At 43.6% G+C, this 17,206-nt stretch overlaps 1 pseudogene; it reads right to left on the reverse strand.

Moving 5' to 3' along the window:
- Positions 1-4,300: 4,300 nt before the first annotated feature.
- On the reverse strand, positions 4,301-16,996 carry LOC102145535 (pregnancy-specific beta-1-glycoprotein 7-like; annotated as a pseudogene).
- Between the last annotated feature and the right edge of the window lie 210 nt (positions 16,997-17,206).

Consider the following 17,206-nt stretch of genomic DNA (forward strand, 5'->3'; position numbering starts at 1 on the left):
CTCTCCACCCCAAATCAACAGAATATACATTCTTCTCAGCACCACATCGTACTTACTCCAAAATAGACCGCGTAATTGGAAGTAAAGCACTCCTCAGCAAATGTACAAGAACAGAAATTATAACAAACTGTCTCTCAGACCACAGTGCAATCAAACTAGAACTCAGGACTAAGAAACTCAGTCAAAACCTCTCAACTACATGGAAACTGAATAACCTGCTCCTGAATGACTACTGGGTACATAACGAAATGAAGGCAGAAATAAAGATGTTCTTTGAAACCAATGAGAACAAAGATACAACATACCAGAATCTCTGGGACACATTTAAAGCAGTGTGTACAGGGAAATTTATAGCACCAAATGCCCACAAGAGAAAGCTGGAAAGATCTAAAATTGACACTCTAACATCACAATTAAAAGAACTAGAGAAGCAAGAGCAAACACATTCGAAAGCTAGCAGAAGGCAAGAAATAACTAAGATCAGAGCAGAACTGAAGGAGATAGAGACACAAAAAACCCTCCAAAAAATCAATGAATCCAGGAGTTGGTTTTTTGACAAGATCAACAAAATTGACAGACCGCTAGCAAGACTAATAAAGAAGAAAAGAGAGAAGAATCAAATCGGCGCAATTGAAAATGATAAAGGGGATATCACCACCACCCCACAGAAATACAAACTACCATCAGAGAATACTATAAACACCTCTACGCAAATAAACTGGAAAATCTAGAAGAAATGGATAATTTCCTGGACACTTACATTCTTCCAAGACTAAACCAGGAAGAAGTTGAATCCCTGAATAGACCAATAGCAGGCTCTGAAATTGAGGCAATAATTAATACCCTACCAACCAAAAAAAGTCCAGGACCAGATGGATTCACAGCTGAATTCTACCAGAGGTACAAGGAGGAGTTGGTACCATTCCTTCTGAAACTATTCCAATCAATAGAAAAAGAGGGAATCCTCCTTAACTCATTTTATGAGGCCAACATCATCCTGATCCCAAAGCCTGGCAGAGACACAACAAAGAAAGAGAATTTTAGAGCAATATCCCTGATGAACATCGATGCAAAAATCCTCAATAAAATACTGGCAAACCGAATCCAGTAGCACATCAAAAAGCTTATCCACCATGATCAGGTGGGTTTCATCCCTGGGATGCAAGGCTGGTTCAACATTCGCAAATCAATAAACAATCCAGCATATAAACAGAACCAAAGACAAGAACCACATGATTATCTCAATACATGCAGAAAAAGCTTTTGACAAAATTCAACAGCCCTTCATGCTAAAAACGCTCAATAAATTCGGTGTCGATGGAACGTACCTCAAAATAATAAGAGCTATTTATGACAAACCCACAGCCAATATCATACTGAATGGGCAAAAACTGGAAAAATTCCCTTTGAAAACTGGCACAAGACAGGGATGCCCTCTCTCACCACTCCTATTCAACATAGTGTTGGAAGTTCTGGCTAGGGCAATCAGGCAAGAGAAAGAAATCAAGGGTATTCAGTTAGGAAAAGAAGAAGTCAAATTGTCCCTCTTTGCAGATGACATGATTGTATATTTAGAAAACCCCATTGTCTCAGCCCAAAATCTCCTTAAGCTATTAAGCAACTTCAGCAAAGTCTCAGGATACAAAATTAATGTGCAAAAATCACAAGCATTCTTATACACCAGTAACAGACAAACAGAGAGCCAAATCAGGAATGAACTTCCATTCACAATTGCTTCAAAGAGAATCAAATACCTAGGAATCCAACTTACAAGGGATGTAAAGGACCTCTTCAAGGAGAACTACAAACCACTGCTCAGTGAAATAAAAGAGGACACAAACAAATGGAAGAACATACCATGCTCATGGATAGGAAGAATCAATATCGTGAAAATGGCCATACTGCCCAAGGTAATTTATAGATTCAATGCCATCCCCATCAAGCTACCAATGAATTTCTTCACATAATTGGAAAAAACTGCTTTAAAGTTCATATGGAACCAAAAAAGAGCCCGCATCTCCAAGACAATCCTATGTCAAAAGAACAAAGCTGGAGGCATCACACTACCTGACTTCAAACTATACTACAAGGCTACAGTAACCGAAACAGCATGGTACTTGTACCAAAACAGAGATATAGACCAATGGAACAGAACAGAGTCCCCAGAAATAATACCACACATCTACAGCCATCTGATCTTTGACAAACCTGAGAGAAACAAGAAATGGGGAAAGGATTCCCTATTTAATAAATGGTGCTGGGAAAATTGGCTAGCCATAAGTAGAAAGCTGAAACTGGATCCTTTCCTTACTCCTTATACGAAAATTAATTCAAGATGGATTAGAGACTTAAATGTTAGACCTAATACCATAAAAATCCTAGAGGAAAACCTAGGTAGTACCATTCAGGACATAGGCATGGGCAAAGACTTCATGTCTAAAACACCAAAAGCAACAGCAGCAAAAGCCAAAATTGACAAATGGGATCTCATTAAACTAAAGAGCTTCTGCACAGCAAAAGAAACTACCATCAGAGTGAACAGGCAATCTACAGAATGGGAGAAAATTTTTGCAATATACTCATCTGACAAAGGGCGAATATCCAGAACCTACAAAGAACTCAAACAAATTTACAAGAAAAAAACAAACAACCCCATCAAAAAGTGGGCAAAGGATATGAACAGACATTTCTCAAAAGAAGACATTCATACAGCCAACAGACACATGAAAAAATGCTCATCATCACTGGCCATCAGAGAAATGCAAATCAAAACCATAATGAGATACCATCTCACACCAGTTAGAATGGCGATCATTAAAAAGTCAGGAAACGGCCGGGCGCGGTGGCTCAAGCCTGTAATCCCGGCACTTTGGGAGGCCGAGATGGGCGGATCACAAGGTCAGGAGATCGAGACCATCCTGGCTAACACGGTGAAACCCCGTCTCTACTAAAAAATACAAAAATCTAGCCGGGCGAGGTGGCGGGCGCCTGTAGTCCCAGCTACTCGGGAGGCTGAGGTAGGAGAATGGTGTAAACCTGGGAGGCGGAGCTTGCAGTGAGCTGAGATCCGGCCACTGCACTCCAGCCTGGGCCACAGAGGGAGACTCCGCCTCAAAAAAAGAAAAAAAGAACACAAAAATTCAGGAAACAACAGGTGCTGGAGAGGATGTGGAGAAATAGGAACACTTTTACACTGTTGGTGGGATTGTAAACTAGTTCAACCATTATGGAAAACAGTATGGCGATTCCTCAAGGATCTAGAACTAGATGTACCATACGACCCAGCCATCCCATTACTGGGTATATACCCAAAGGATTATAAATTATGCTGCTATAAAGACACATGCACACGTATGTTTATTGCAGCACTATTCACAATAGCAAAGACTTGGAATCAACCCAAATGTCCATCAGTGACAGATTGGATTAAGAAAATGTGGTACATATACACCATGGAATACTATGCAGCCATAAAAAAGGATGAGTTTGTGTCCTTTGTAGGGACATGGATGCAGCTGGAAACCATCATTCTTAGCAAACTATCACAAGAACAGAAAACCAAACACCGCATGTTCTCACTCATAGGTGGGAACTGAACAATGAGATCACTTGGACTCAGGAAGGGGAACATCACACACCGGGGCCTATCATGGGGAGGGGGGAGGGGGGAGGGGAGAGGGATTGCATTGGGAGTTATACCTGATGTAAATGACGAGTTGATGGGTGCAGCACACCAACATGGCACAAGTATACATATGTAACAAACCTGCACGTTATGCACATGTACCCTACAACTTAAAGTATAATAATAATAAATAAATTAAAAAAAAATAAAATAAAATCTTTCCTGTTGTCATATGGCTAGTAATAGGTGGATCTGCGGTTCAATTCTAGGACTATTTGACCTTACGGCTAATGAAGATGGTAGTAATATAGCCGCTGACATTGGTTCATCTCTATGTGGCATCTTGTTTCATTGACTGCATGAAACCTTAAAAGAATGGTATGATGCAAGCTCTCTCATACGTTAGGATATGAAAGAAGAACAAACTAAACCCAAGCACAGTGAATGAAGGAAACAATAAGGATTAGAGTGGATAAAAATAAAATGGAGAATGGAAAAAGATAGAGGAAATTATTGAAACCAAAAGTTGATTCTTCAAAATAAAATCAACAAAATTGATGACCATTAACTAGACTGACTAAGAAAAAAAGAGAGAAGATTAAAATTACTAAAATCAGAAATGAAAATGGAGTCTGAGCATGGTGGGTCATATTTTAATCCTAGCACTTTGGGAGGTCACAGTGGGAGGATTTCTTGAGGCCAGGTGTTTGGACCGGCATAGGTAACCCGGGGAGACCCTCTCTCTACAAAGAAAATTAAAAACCAATTAGCTGGGCATGGTGGCATGCATCTATAGTCCTAGTATCTTGGGAGGCTGAAGAAGGAGAATTGCTTGAGCCTAGGAGGTTGAGGCTGCAGTAAGCCATAATCACACCACTGTATTTCAGCCTGGGCTGGCCTACAGAGTGAGATCCTGTCTCTCTCTCTTCCAAAAACAACAACAACAAGAACAACAAAAAAGAAAACGAAGCGATTACTATCAATTCTAATAAAATAATGATTATGAAAGTACTATAAATAATTGTATGCCAATAAACTGGATAACGTAGATGAAATAGACAGATTCCTAGAAAAACACAAATATATGAATAGAAGTAAAATCAGTAATAAGATTGAATCAATAAAAGCATTTAATGAAATTCCATATTTTTTCATAATAAAAATATTCTAACTAATAATGGAAGGAAACCACCTCAACATAAAGGCAATATGTGAAAAACGCAATGCTAGCATCATATGCAACGGAGAAAGACTGAAAGGTTTCCCTGTATGAGCAGGAACAAGACAAGGATGCTGCTTTTGACATGTCTATTCAATGTAGTATTGAAAGGTCTAGTCAGAAAAATTAGGCAAGAATTTAAGAAAAGACATTCAAATTGGAAGAAAGGAGTAAAATTATTTCTGTTCGCAGATAACTTGAAGTTATATGTAGAAAATCCTAAAGATGGAACAAACCTATTAGAATTAATAAATGAATTCAGTAATGTTGCACAATACAAAATCAACATTCAAACATCAGTCGTATTTCAATACACTAACAATGAACAATCTGAAGGGAAATTAAGAAAAAAATTTAATTTGCATTAATATCAAAAAGAATAAAATATTTAGGAATAAGTTTAACCAAAGAGGTGAAATGATTATACCTGAAATCCATCAAATATTGCTTAATGATGTCATCAATAAATTGAAAGACATTTTGTTTTCATGAATTAGAAGACTCAATATTGTCAGGAGGACAATGCTACCCAGAGTGAGCTGCAGATTCAATACAATTCCTATCAGAATCTCAGTGACATTTTTGCAGTAAAAGAGAAATCTGTCCTAAAATTTGTGTTGAATCTCATGACTCTAAATAGAGAAACAACTTTGAAGAGGAAGATTGAAGCTGGAGGGACTCACACTTCCTGATTTCAACATTTACTACAAAGCCTCAGTAACCAATACAGTGTGGTACTGGCATAATGAAAGACATAGAAATTAATGCAATAGAACAGAGAGCCCAGAAAGAAATACTTGCATATATGGCCAAATGATTTTCATCGAGTGTGCCAAGATCGTTCAATGGGGAAAGGACAGCGTTCTCACCAAACGATGTTGGGAAAGCTGGATATCCAAGGGCAAGAATGAGTGGAACCTTTACCTAACACCATATACCTAACCCACAATGAATCAAAGATCTAAATATAAGAACAAAAACTGTACAATTCTTAGAAGAAAACATAGGAGAAAACCTCAATGATATTGGATTTCACAATGATTTCTTGGTTGTAACAACAAAAGCATAGGCAACAAATAAAATGGATAAATTGGACTTCATAAAAATCAAAACCTTTTATATATCGAGGAACATTATCAAGAAAGTAAAAATGCAACCCATGAAATGAGAAAAATATTTGCAAATTATAAGTGTGAAAAGAAATTAATTTCCAGAATACATGTGAAACTACAAGTCAACAACAGCAAACATCCAAAAACCCAATGAAAAAATGAACAAAGGGCCGGGCGCGGTGGCACAAGCCTGGAATCCCAGCACTTTGGGAGGCCGAGACGGGCGGATCACGAGGTCAGGAGATCGAGACCATCCTGGCTAACACAGTGAAACCCCGTCTCTACTAAAAATACAAAAAACTAGCTGGGCGAGGTGGTGGGCGTCTGTAGTCCCAGCTACTCCAGAGGCTGAGACAGGAGAATGGCGTAAACCCGAGAGGCAGAGCTTGCAGTGAGCTGAGATCCGACCACTGCACTCCAGCCTGGACGAAAGAGTGAGACTCTGTCTCAAAAAAAAAAAAAAAAAAAAAAAAAAAAAATTAACAAAGGATTAAAATAGAGTTTTCTCCAAGGAAGATATACAAATATCCAATAAGCCCATGCAAAGTTCCTCAGCCTCAGGAATACTTAGAGACATGCAAATCAAAACCACAGTGTTACACCACCTCACACACTTAAGGATGGCTTTGATAAACAACAACAATCACCGCAACACAAAACAACAAGTCTTTTCAAATAGGTGGAAAAATTGGAGCTCTAGTACATTGCTGATGGGAATGGGAAACGTTATAGCCACTGTAAAAAGTGGTGTGGCTGTTTCTCAAGAAATTAAACAATAAATTACCATTTGATCCAGCAATTCCACTTCTGGACATACTCCCTATAGAATTGAAAGAAATTTGAACAAATAGTTGCACACTGTTATTCAGAGAAGCATTACTCACAATAGCCAAAAATGGAAACAACGGAAAAGTCCATTGAAAGATAAGTGGGTAGGCAAATGCGGTATATCTATACATCGAAAAATGTTATTTAACCTTAAAAAGGAATAAAATTCCAATACACCATGCAAAATGGATGAACCTTGAAGACATTATGCTAACTGAAATAAGCCAGATGCAAAAGGATAATTATTATATAATTCTATTTATGAAAGATAGAATAGCCAGTTATGTAGAGACAGACACTAGCATGGTGGATGTTAAGAGTTAGGGGGAGAAGGAGTGAGAGTTACTGTTTACTGGGTACAGAGGTTTAATATGGTAAAAGGAAAAAGTTCTGGAAATGGATAGTGTGATGGTTACACAACACTAAGTTGCATACTTAAAAATAGTTAATGATAAGTCTTATAATAGATATATAAAGTGTCCTGGTAGTCTTACACTCTATAAATACACTTTTTTTGGCATTGCCCCTTTCCTGCCATGCAGAGGCCCAGAGGTGAATCTCCCTATTTCTCCAAGTGTGCATCACTTACTGTCCTCTGTGCTGTGTCCCACGTGCTGTGCGCACAGCCTCATACAGCCTGTGACTTCAGAGCCAGGACACAGCTCAAGGGTCTGCCCCAAGGCTCCCTCTCTTCTTATTTCCCTGCAGCCTTGGCTTATCTTCAACTGGCAGTTCGATTTATCCGAATTCAGGACAGGTCACCAGGGCTCTTTCTCCATACATGCTGGTCCCACCCTAGGTGGAGTCAGGCAGGGCCAGTCACTGGAGAAGCCCGGAGCAGAGCAGGGAGCAGTCTGGGCTGCTCCTCTCATCCAAGGGGCTTCCTCCTCTCATTTGGGGGAAAAATGTGAAAAATTTGGGGGAAAAATGTTTCAAAGCCTCAGATGTTCCTTGTAGCTCATGGAGTAGGTGAAAGAAACAAAGACGCGGCAGAAAGGGATGTGTTGGTGACAGCGAGAAGCAACCTGACCTTGAAGACTCTCCTTCTTGTCCCTCTGTGAAGCCTCTTCCAACACAGGGCTCAGGGCTGAAAAAGCCCCCTCCCTACCCTTCTTAGACTGGATACAAAGTCAGCCATTAGAAAACAGGAAAACAAGGAGAAGAGAGTCTGTAGAGACAAATTGGGAGGGTTCAAGAGGAGAATTTAGGATTTGCTTCTGCCCATGGAACACAGACTGGGAATAAAAGTGTTTTTCTGACTCTTCTCTGAAAGCCAGATAGACTCCACCTAAAACCCTATTGCCAATGATGCAGGGATCCACTTACCTGAGACTCTGATAGTCTCTAATGTAGAACGTTCGCTGCCAGTGGCTGAGTTACGAGCAGAGCAACGATAGAGCCCGCTATGCTTTGTAGTAATTTTGGGGATATAGATCCTTGGTCCTGATTGCAGAAACTTCCCATTTATCGTCCAAGTGTACTCTGCCGGTGGATTAGAGTCCGCGAAGCATGACAAGTAGAGGTTTTGTCCTGAACGGTAGTCGATCAATGAAGGGAAAATCCTGGGGACGTCTGGACCATCTGGAGTAAAGGGAATAAAGCCACAGGTGATGTCGTCCAAGGGAAGGGGATGCTCCTGATCTCTTAAATTGACACAGTGTCCCCCTGAGCCAAGACACACCCTCAAGTCCCAGCCAAACCCCTTCTGTGTTCACTGAGCCAAGTCCTGAGGTATTCACCAGTTTCTCCCATCACAGGTTGTAGACCCCAAGTCTCCCACGACAAGAGCATCCCCTCCCCTTATATTCTTGGTTAAGGCTGTGCCTACCCAGGTTTTCCCAGGGCAGGGAGTCATGTCCCCCTCGGGTGTCCAGAAATAAAATTGCCTGTACTTGGACCTTAGATAGACTGAGATGTCTGGTCTCTGGTCGTTTGGATTTAAGCTGGTGGCCTGGCCCAGAGAGGAAACAAAGATACAGAGGACATCCAGGGTGACTGATCACTGCAGATGTTACCAACTTGGTCCCATATTTCACATTCATAGGTTCCTGTGCCATTTCTTGTGACATTGGGTACAATGAGGATCCTGTTTTCACCGGGTTGCTTTAGCCTGGGACTGACCGGGAGGCTCTGACCATTTACCCACCACATGTAGGTGTAGCCCTGAGTCTTAGGTTCACAAGTTAAGGCTACAGAATTCTTATTCTCCATGGGGTTGAAGTTTTTGCTGGTGATGTAGGGCTTGGGCAGCTCTGCTGTGTGGACAACAGAGAAGATTGTCTGGTGTGGCACCTTTGATTCCTCCACAGGCATCCTTCAATCAGAGTTGGCATCCCCCACCTCTCAGCCCTCCTGAATCCTTGAAAGTCAACAGCTGGTGCATGTGTCACAAGACAGATGCATGATGATCTAAGGGCTCAAAGACTGTGAGGCCGCCTGCTCTGTCTTAGGGAAGCACAGACTTTCTCAAGTGTGAATTGAGCAGCAGTGTTGGGTCATGGACAGACACATCAGTGGGAGTCACAGGCCCAGGTACCCCTTCCAGTCCGTCTCTAATCAACTGACCAGCTGGCTCACCTTGGATTCCTTACCTGGAATGTACAACTGCTGGGCCCCTTCCAAATTCCGTCCTACTTTGCCCCCCTAGATGTGATTTCTCTGAAGTTTCCATTTCCAAGGATATTCTGGAGATGAGTAATAATGGGACTTCCCATTGTCCTGAAATCCTGAAGATACTGAGCATCCTGGCCTGGGACTGGATGTTTCAGCAGAAATAAGACAGGGGAGACCAGAGTCAAGCCTGGAGGTCAGTTCAGTCATCAGGCAGTGGAGGCACAAGGTGGGGCAGTTTTCTGCAGGTGTTTCATGCTGACTTACTTGAGCCAGTGACCTCCAAAGATAGAGCAGAGTGCAAGGAATGATCTAGAAAGAGTGAAGGGGACAGGCAAGACCTGGTGGCTTGGGAGCAGAACCATGTTCCCTGTTTTGGATTCTTTAAGTTTCCTCTCCTTCTGCAGAGGACAGGTGAGGACTATGTGGATCTTTCCAGAAACACATGTGGATATTTGCAAATGCAGAACTGACTGGTGGAAAGGGTGGGAATGAACTGCTGGAAATCTGGTACTCATGGATCATGTGTGTTTGATGGATATGAGACAAATTTGGGGAGAAGTTTTGCAAATATTTTCCTTCATTGGACCCTCTACTCTCCGATTCCATTTATTTTACTACTCTAGGGACCTCATGTAAGTGGATTTCAGAGTGAATCTGAGAAGTGACTGCTTGTTGCCAGGAACTGGGATTGGGGAGAATCAGAAGTTGTTCATGGGTGTGCAATTTGAGTTATGCAAGACGGGGAGGTTCTAGAGATCTGCTGTACAGCTTGATGCCTACAATTCTCACAAATTGAGTATTTCTTATGCATAAGACTGAGAACAAAAAGTGTTTTGGATTTCTGACATTTCTTGATTCTGAAATATTTGTCATATAGTTACTGCTTTAGCATCCCAAATCTGAAGGATTGAAAATCTGAAATGCTCCAGTGAACATTTCTTTTCAGCATCAGATTAGTATGCCAAAGTGGGAGGTGATAAGCCAAACAAATTCTTGCCTTTTTTTTTTCTCTCTCACCACGTTTCTAGCTTGGTGATTAGTTTTTGGGCAATTCCATATTGGCCACGCTGCACTCATATATTTTTGAGGGCTTTGGGATGTGAGAGAGGCTGATTTCTATTTTCTATGTCATCAAAAGTTTCCACCTTTTCATGGTTGCATCTTTTTCTCAGTGTCTCTCTTGTGGCCATCATTAATAAGAGCCTGTCAGGTCAGATTTTGGACAGATTTTGGTAATTCTGCAAAAAATGTTACTGGGATTCTGGTAGCGGATGTGTTGAATCTGGAGCTCAATTTGGGTAGTATTGTCTTACTAACAATATTGATTCTTCCAATTCGCGAGAATGAAATGTCTTTCCATGTATTGATGTCGTCTTTAATTTCTTTCAGTAATGTTTTGTAGTTTTCAGGGTATAACCCTTAGACCTTTTTGGTTAAACTTATTCCAAAATATTTTATTCCTTTTGATGTTAATGTGAATGAAAGTTCTTTTCTGAATTTTCTTTCACATTGTTCATTGTTAGTGTATAGTCTAAAGAATGATCTAAAATGAGTGAAGAGTACACGCAAAAGCTGGTGGTTTTGGAGCAAAAACATATTCCCGGTCCTGGGATTTTGATTTTCCCTCGCCCTTTGCAGAGGGCATGTGGCTCTTCCCTGATAGCCAGATAGACTTCACTGGAAAACATATTGCCAATGCTCCAGGGATCCACTTACCAGGGACTATGATCCTCTTGATTATGAAATTTGTTCCACCAGTGGCTGAGTTATGCATGAAACAGATATAGACCCTTCTATATGTTTTAGTGGTTTGCGGGATAAAGAACACTTGTGCTGATTGCTGGGACTTCCCATCAATCAGCCAAGAATGCTCTGCCAGTGGGTGAGAGTCTGTGAGGCAGGAGAGCTTGGGGAGTTCCCCTGTGTGGTTATAGGTGTATGAAGAAGAAATGGTGGGGGCGTCCAGGCCATCTGGAGCAAAGAGAAGAAATCACAGGAGATGTTGTCAGAGGGAAGGGAAAATCCGGGTCTGTGGAAGGGCCACAGTGACCCTGTGAGCTAAGTCACAATACTGAAGTCCCAGTCAAATCCCTGCTGTGTTCACTGATCAGGAGCCTGAGACATTCACCTGTTTCTCCCATCATAAGCTGTGGACCGTGATTCTCCCATGACAGGAGCAGCCTTTTCTTGTTGTTGATCAAGCCTAAGCCTACTCTTAGTACTCAGGGCCAGCTTTGATGTCCAGGAGTAAAAGTGTCTGTATTGGACCTGAGAGGGACTGGGAGGCCTGGCCTCTGGCCATGTGTATTTGGGATGGCAGCCTGGCTCACAGAGGAACAGAAGATACTCACAGATGAGATTCAGGGTGACTGGGTCACTGCGGCTGGCACTCACTGGATTCTTCATTTCACATTCATAGGGTCCTGCAGTATCCCTTGTGACAACAAATAGAGTGAGGGTCCTGTTGTTTTTGGACAGCTGCAACGTGTGACTGTTACGGAGGCTCTGACCATTTATCCACCACCGGTAGCTTACATCCTGAGTATCAGGATCACAGGATAAGATCACAGTCTCCACGGCCTCCCAGGGGTTTAAGTTGCTGCTGGAGATGGATGGCTTGGGAGTCTCCACTGTGCAGATAACAGAGAGAAGATTGCCCTGTGTTACACCTTTGATGCCTCCAAAGATATACAGGGATGGCCTTTCCCAACTCTCAGCCCACACAGGTCCTTAAAAGCCCATGGCAGGTGTGTGTGTTACAAGACGGATGGCAATCTGAGGGCTGAGGGATTGTGAGGCTGCCTGCTTTATGTGGGAGAAACACAGACTTTCTCAAGTGTGAATTGAGCAGCAGCATTGGGTCATGGAAAGACATGGGACCAGCAGTCACAGCCCCTGGTGCCTCTGTGAGTCCCTCCCTCTCCAACTGCCTGCCTGGCTCACCTTGTGTTTCTCACCTGGAGCATGCAGTACTGGAATTGTCTTAGTTTCAGTCTTACTTTGCCCCCCAAGGTATGTTTTCTCTGCAGCTTCCCTTTCCAAGGATATCTTAGATATAGATGATGGAACTTCCCATTGTCCTTAAACCCTTTGTGCACTCATTCTTGGACGTAGGCTAGGCTAACCATGGGAGGAATTTAGTTTATGGTTTAACTTTGAAGCAAGAATGATAATAGTTCCTCCATAACACTAATACCCTTCTTTTGCCCAGGGATTGCCTTTGTAAAACTGGTGAAGACCATGACAGTAAGATTACAGGAGGGAACTGAATTCTGCTAAAATGTAGGCACAGTTTCTATAATCCCTTACTTCTCAAATGTTATTTGGTCAGAGTTTGCAACATTTGTAACTAATTGCTGCTCTAGATAACATCACTATTGTAGAACCTGAGGTTGGTCTTTTGAGATGTTTCTCATTCTTTGCATTCTGGCAACCCACTGATCTCATCCATACCCATGACTAAAGGCTCTGCCAGTCATGTGGTCCCCACCTAGAGATGGATTCAAGCGCAAACAGATCATTTCCCTCCGCCCGCATGATTCCATCCCCAAACAATCAGCAGTACCCATTTTTTACTCCTGTGTCCCTGAAACTATCCTTGAAAATCTCTAACCCCTGATCCACTAGGGAGGCTGATTTGAGTAATAATAAACCTCTGTCCTCCTGTTTGGCAGACTTGGAGTCATTAAAATCTTCATTTACTGCAAATCATCTTCTGGATCAATTGGTTTTGATTGTGCAGGAGGCCAGAAAAACTTGTCTGGGAATTATAAGAGTGGATGGAGGAGTTGTCTATCCCTGTCCCACGGTCTTGTCCACAGAACAACCTCACAAAGGGAAAGAGCTCTGGATGGGGATACAGTGGAAGCTTATTCTCTTAGTGACCTGGGGACATTAGCTCAAGATGAAGCCTGGCAGGAGTGGCAACTCCAGCTTATTTCTATGCATTTCCCATTTCCTGGGAGGTGGGCCATTCCACAGTGTTAGCAGGAAGGGAATAGAACAGTCAGCGTAGTTAGAGGGAGTGTCTGGGGAAGGGCTAGGAGTGGAGGAAGAAGCTGTGCAGGACAGGGCTTGCCAGTTAGAATGAAGTGGGAGGAAGATGAGGGACACAGAGAAGCAGAGAGAGGTAGAGACAGCATGGCAGTGAACAGTGGGGCCTACAGTGACTTCAGAGACCCCAGGGACTAGGTGTCCCCATTTCCACAGTCCAGGACCAGGGAGCCCTGAAAACCCTCCAGTGCCCAAGGAACTTCAATGTTACATGAGGTGGGGTGTCTTTAATGGCAAGAGTTAGTGGGGGGATGAAACATGGGCGTCAGCCTCTGAAAGAGAAGGGACAGGTGTGGCTAGAACCTCTTAGGATTCTACATCTGAGATCCAGTCTCTAAAGAGGTTATGAATCACTCATTTCTTCATTCAATTCCTTCATTTGTTATGTGAGAGCACCTGAGTGTGTGTCTCTCACTGGACTTGAGCTGGTGCAGGGCATAAGTGGGAAAGAATACAAGCTCCTCTCCTTTATCTTGTCATGCCAGTGACATGGACACTTTGGGAAACACAGGATTTCAGGTTCAGTGATAGGGCTGAAGATCTGAGGGGGAGGCCTGGACATTTTTTGCACTGACTCTGACAATTGAGGCAGGTGATTTAGTTCTGGAGTACAGACTAATCAGCTGACCATTTGCTCTCACTCCTCTGAGGTTTGGATGCCTAAGAAGAGAGGATTTGAGCCACTAAGTGACTATAGGGTCCTTGAAACCCAATAAGCCCTCACTTCTGGTGGAGGAGAGGATGGGCCTGTGGCTGCAGACAGACCTCATGTGACCCTGATCTGCCTTTTGTGTTTGTGTGACTCTGGTTCAGTGACTGTGCCTTCCTGTGCCTCAGTTTTCTCTCAGTCAAATAAGCTAAATGGCAAATGGACTGTGACTTTTTGTGCTATCTGTGAATAAATTGTAAATTCTTCACAGTGACCTGACCTAATGCTTGGCACAGTGGAGGTGTTCACACAAACAGCATTTATTATTATTCATTTCTATGAGGGAGCACCTTTAGGTCAGATCCCTGTGGACAAGCTGCTGCCAGGTACATTTTCTCTCTTCTGTTTCTGCTTCTGGGGACATTATGTTTTCTATGGAGTGTACTAAGCCTCACAAGGCAGTTGGCTGATGGCCTACAAAGCTTGTCTTTCTGTCCTCTCCACTCTGAGTCTCAGGTGAAGAAAGCTCTGTCCTTGCCCAGATGAGGCTCTGAGGGCTGAGCCCTGGCTGGTGAGCAGCTCCAGGAGACACAGTCCTCAGACAGCTGGTAAATCCTTTGTCCCAGTAAGCCCTGCCACAACCCAGCCCTGGCACAGGCTCCTCAGCTTAATCTTGAGTAAGGATTTAGGGACAGGTTCTGGGATTGAGGCTTCTAGGACTGAGCTTCTCTGAGAGTATCTCAGGGGTCCTCTTAGGCAAAGCCCTGCTCAGTTCTCCAGGGTCTTTCTCAGGGTCAAGTTTATGAAAAGGGCATGAGGTGCTTGGCTGAGACTGATCTCCTCCTGCTGAGCACCCCCCCCCCCCATCAGACTGTCCTTCCTGTGCAGCAAGTGTCTGCAGGGTCTGGAGGCAGGAAAGGAATTCTGATCTGCTGATGTTTGTCTCCTCTGTGTGTGTCCTGCACTAAATGCCAAAACCCCAACATGGGACATAATGCAGAGTGGGACACAGCCACAGTCTAGGCCTGACAATCCTGTGTGTGCAAAGTAGAAGTCACCCCGCACCCCCACACCGAGGGATCGTATGGAATCACTCACGGTATAAGGTATAATGTCCAGTTACTCCTTCAGTCCTATCACCTCGCTTTATGATTTCTATGGTGTAGGATCCTGTGTCCTTCCAGGTGACATTCTGGATCAGCAGGGATGCATTGGAATATACTGTTTCTCGTCCACTGTATGCAGGCCCAAGTATAATTGTTTCAGCATCTATTACATATGATGTAATGTAAAGGTGGTGGTCCGTTTTTTGCCCTTTGTACCAGATGTAGCCAGTAACATTCTGGGGCAAATTGTGGACAAGTAGAAGAACATCCTTCCCCTCAGAAACTTTGGCTGGTTGGGCTTCAATCGTGACTTGAGCAGTGGTGGGCGGGTTCCAGAAGATTAAAAGTGATGCTAGGAGGTGGAGAGAGCATCAGTCAATATTGAGGCCTATGTATGGGGGCGAAAGCATTGAGCCCTGGGTCCTGAGAAGATCTCTTCAATCATCAGCCTTGAAGATACACACACACCCCAGTAGGACAGTAGGACACACACACACCCCTTTGTGTCTGTGTGTGTGTTTGTGTGTGTGTGTGTTTGTGTGTGTGTGTGTGTGTGTGTGTGTGTGTGTCCTACTATCCTACTGGGTGAAAGTCAGCAACATGACCCCCATTCCTTCAACCCTTCTGACCTTGGCATTTTTTTGTTTGGAATCCTCTTCCCCAGGGATCTTCATGGCTCCCTCCACAACACCCTCAGGTCCTGCTCACATCAGGGCATCCTTAGACTTCTTTCCTGACACCTCCTTCAGAGACACTGGGTCTTCCCTTTCTGATCTTTCCCTGCTCTGCTCCCTCCAGAGCACTTGTCAACACCTGACCTCACATTCTAGATCTCTTTGCATGTCTGTCTTCCTCCCCATGACAGTGTGAGCTCCATGAGGACAGGGACTTTTATGATCTTGGTTGCACCCCAGTGCCTGGGACAGGCTGCAGACTTTTGTAGATGTGAGAGTTCCCAGGGCCCTCCATGCCTGGGTTTTTTCTTTTATTCTTTCCCCAATTGTTGAGGTTTTTTGCTGAGGACAGTGTTTAATGCCCTGCTTATATTTTCATTTGAAGTGTTATCTGATAATAGTTATTATCATTTTACAAAATGTGGTGTCCAGTGCTGATTAACCCGGAAAACAGAGCACTTGAGATTTTCCTCCCTCTTACCAATTCCGGTTCAATGTGATTTTCCTGTTTTAGTCCCTGTCCCTCTCTGGTGTATTTTCCCCTATCCAGGCTCCAACAGAGCCTTCTTTCCTGCTTTTTGTTTTTTCTTTCTTTCTTTCTTTTTTGAGACGGAATCTCGTACTCTCTCCGAGGGTGACATGCAGTGGCACCATCTCAGCTCACTACCACCTCTGCCTCCCAGGGTCATGCAAACCTCGTGCCTCAGCCTCCCGAGCAGCTAGGATTACAGGAGCACATCACCACACCTGGTTAACTTTTTTGTATTTTTAGTAGAGACGGGGCTTCACTGTGTTGACCAGACTGGTATTGAACTCCTGAACTCATGATCCGCCCACCTCAGCCTCCCAAAGTGCTGGCTGCTTTTATTTCTTAGAACCCCATCCTCTCCAGGAAACCCCATCCAATGATTCTGCTTCCTCCTCCTGTCCTCTCCCAGGAAGTTCTCTCCTCACCTGTGAGCAGGAGCTCCTTCCAGGTGATGTGCAGTGTGTAGGGAGGGGCTGAGAGGGGCCCCATGGCTTGTGCTGCCTGCGTCTTCTCTGTGGAGATGAGCCTGAGATCCAGAAACTTTCTGGGCACGGCTGTCAGCTGTGCTGTCCTTCCTCCTTCTGTGCTGAGCCTCTTTCCAGGGCAGGAGCACTTCTCAGGCTCATGGGCAGGGTCTGTGCCCAGGACACCTCTCTATCCCCTCCCCTCTCAGTCCTGCCTCCTTGTCCCTCCTTCTCTTTTTCCTTTTGTCTGTGTGTCAGGTCCCTGGGAATTGTGGAGGCCTCTGTCTTTTTCAGCAGTGATTCTGTCACCAAACCTCAGTACACACTATGTGCA

The sequence above is a fragment of the Macaca fascicularis genome, chromosome 19 (genome assembly GCF_037993035.2).
Source record: "Macaca fascicularis isolate 582-1 chromosome 19, T2T-MFA8v1.1".
Classification (NCBI taxonomy): domain Eukaryota; kingdom Metazoa; phylum Chordata; class Mammalia; order Primates; family Cercopithecidae; genus Macaca; species Macaca fascicularis.